The sequence below is a fragment of the Mus musculus genome, chromosome 4 (assembly GCF_000001635.26).
Source record: "Mus musculus strain C57BL/6J chromosome 4, GRCm38.p6 C57BL/6J".
NCBI classification, from domain to species: Eukaryota; Metazoa; Chordata; class Mammalia; order Rodentia; family Muridae; genus Mus; species Mus musculus.
Window position 1 is genome coordinate 133,432,511 of NC_000070.6, and position 2,938 is coordinate 133,435,448.

The 2,938-nt window shown below is 48.3% G+C and overlaps 1 long non-coding RNA gene across 1 annotated transcript; it reads right to left on the reverse strand.

Annotated features, from left to right (window-relative positions):
- Positions 1-228: 228 nt before the first annotated feature.
- Positions 229-2,385, reverse strand: 1700091J24Rik. The gene is made up of 2 exons (XR_881474.2): positions 2,264-2,385; positions 229-715 (listed from the first exon to the last, which is right to left on the reverse strand). It is a non-coding gene; the product is annotated as an RIKEN cDNA 1700091J24 gene (long non-coding RNA).
- Between the last annotated feature and the right edge of the window lie 553 nt (positions 2,386-2,938).

Genomic DNA, 2,938 nt, shown 5'->3' on the forward strand with positions numbered 1-2,938 from the left:
AGGCCTAGAGCACCTGATGTATGTACATGTACTACCCACGTGTCTGCGTGTGCGTGTGCACATGCACTGGTGTCAGAGGTAAGGCATCCTCTCCTAAAGATCCAGCAGGCAGGCAGCCGAGGCAGATGCTCTCGCAGCCTCGTTTCCATGCCTACCACAGGCCACTCCGCATTCCCGCTCACACCAGAGCCAGATGGAAGGATCACACTGGAGCCTGCAGAACCCTAATGAGCTGAGACTTCTTTATCAGAGGCTGTGTTGTGCTTCTCGCTTGCCGCTGTGATCAGATGACTGGGATAAACAGACGGAGGACCGCCGTCAGCCTGAGGCTTCACAAGTTCTGTCCATCAAGGTGCTGGGGGTGGAGTGGGGAGAGATGGAGCAGGATAGCCCATGCCATGACAGGGAGGAGAGAGACAAGCCCTCGCTAGGTTTTTCTCACTTATTCCTTTTGGACCCTCAGCCAATGGGATGGGATTCGGGATGGCTCTCCTCACTGGCTAACTGTTTTTCTGGACACGCCCTCACAGACACGCCCAAAGTGAACGTCACAATCTAGACTTGGCTCCATGCTACCAGGATGGCAGTCAGGACTAATCACCATGGGCTGGGAGGCGCTTACTTGGTAAAGTGCTTGCCACACAGGCAGGAAGACCTGCATCACACCAAAGCCAGGCTGGAGAATCTAATCTTCCGCTGAACAGCCGAATAACCACTGAGGATACAGAGCAAGAAATACACGGGGCTTCCTACGGTCCTTGCCAGGAAGTGCATTTTTAAAAATACACATGGGCCAGGCAGTGGTGGCGCACGCCCTTAATCCCAGCACTCGGGAGGCAGAGGCAGGCAGATTTCTGAGTTCGAGGCCAGCCTGGTCTACAAAGTGAGTTCCAGGATAGCCAGGGCTAAACAGAGAAACCCTGTCTCGAAAAAAAACAAAAAAAAACCAAACAAACAACAACAACAAAAAAAAAAAAGAGTTCCAATGAACTGAAATTGTTTGGGGTTTTAGGGGTTTTGTTTTTGTTTTTTTGGCTTTTCAAGACAAAGTTTCTGTGTTTAGCCCTGACTGTCCTGGAACTCATTCAGTAGACCAGGCTGGCCTCGAACTCACAGAGATCCACCCGCCTCTGCCTCCCGAGTGCCAGGATTAAAGGTGCCACCGTGGCCAGTGCAGATAGGATCTTAGGCTGGCCTTGGCCTCCTGTCTTCCTGCATTCCACTTACCCATGGTTGGGATTGCAAGCATGTGCCACCACACCCAGACTGATTTTATTTTTTCCCCCAGAGTCTCCTCTGGAGCCGGGCACTGTGGGTGGTACCTGCCCGGGAGGAGAAGCTGGGGAGGGAGACCCATTTGAGCCCAGAATTTCTAGTACAGCCTGGGTAACATAGCAAGACTATGTCTCAAGAAACAGTGATCGGTTAACAGCAAGTGGCTTACATACTTAGCCAGCTAGCCGCCCACCTCCTTTAGGAGACAGAGTGTCAAATGTCCTAAACTGCCACCAAACTTGCTATGTGTGGGAGACTGGCCTTGAACCACAGACCCTCCTCCCTCTCCCTCCTGACTGCTCTTGCTTTTTGTATCAACCCTTCCAAAAATTTACATAGAAGCCTGTGTGTCTTAGCACAGCTGATTTGGGGGAAAGGTTGGCATTTTTTAGTGAAGTGGTATGACATTCATATACTGTGACCCAGGACACCAAACCAGAAAAATGTCCTAGGCAATGCATGCACTGTGTGTCAGGGAGCAGATACAAAAACATTCAGAGCTGGTCTTGCTGGTACATGCCTTGAATCCAAGCACCCAGGATGCAGAGGCAGGTGGAGCTCTGTGAGTTCAAGGCCAGCTTGGTCTACAGAGTGAGTTCCAGGACAGCATAATGAGATCTGTCTTGGAGAGAGAGAGAGAGAGAGAGAGAGAGAGAGAGAGAGAGAGAGAGAGAGAGAGAGAGAGAGAGAGAGAGAGAAGGAATTTAAGAATAGACATGCACTAGAAACAACTCTAAAGCCTGTCAGAAGCATGTGGGATGGTGGCCCCTTGGAAAAGCAGCCTGCTACCAAGCAGGTGGACCTGAGCTGCATCCCTGGAATCACATGGCTGAAAGACAACTGACTTCCTCACCTTCTCTCTCATGTACACAATTTAAATGTAAAAACAAAGAATTTCAAAGCCAATCACTAGTAAAGTGCACAGATGCATTTCATTACAAAATATCTTCTTGTATTTGTAACTATATGTGTGGGGGTATGTGCTCACCAGTGCAAGTGCCCACCAGGTCCAGAAGAGGCTGTAGGAGCTGCAGTTATCGGCTGTTGTGAGCCGATGGGAACTGAATTCGGGTCCTCTGTAAGAGCAGAACACAGAACAAGCCCTTAACCTTTGAGCCATCTCTTTATCCCCAATGGGTTGCTTTATTTCATTTATTTATTTATTTATTTATTTATTTATTTATTTATTTATTTAGGTTTTTCGAGACAAGGTTTCTCTGTGTAGCCCTGGCTGTCCTGGAACTCACTCTGTACACCAGGTTGGCCTCGAACTCAGAAATCCACCTGCCTCTGCCTCCCAAGTGCTGGGATTAAAGGAGTGCACCACTACTGCCCAGCGGGTTGTTTTATTGAAAAACAAACAAACTGATTTCCTGTTTGTGAATGCCGAGGTCAGAGAACAACTTTAGGAAGTTTCTTCTCCACCCCTCACAGTGCTGACCAGGGTTGATCTTGTTTCTGCTGCATGGTTTACGCCAGGCTAAATGTCCTGGTAGCTTCTAGCAATTTCTCTGGTAATAATAAAATAGCTGTCCTGGAATCACAGACACATCTGTTTGCTTGCTTGCTTATTTATTTGTTTATTTATTTATATTTACTTTTGTAGATTCTGGGTATCGAGCTTAGGTCTTCCGTCTTGTGTGGCAAAGGCAGAGCCATCTCC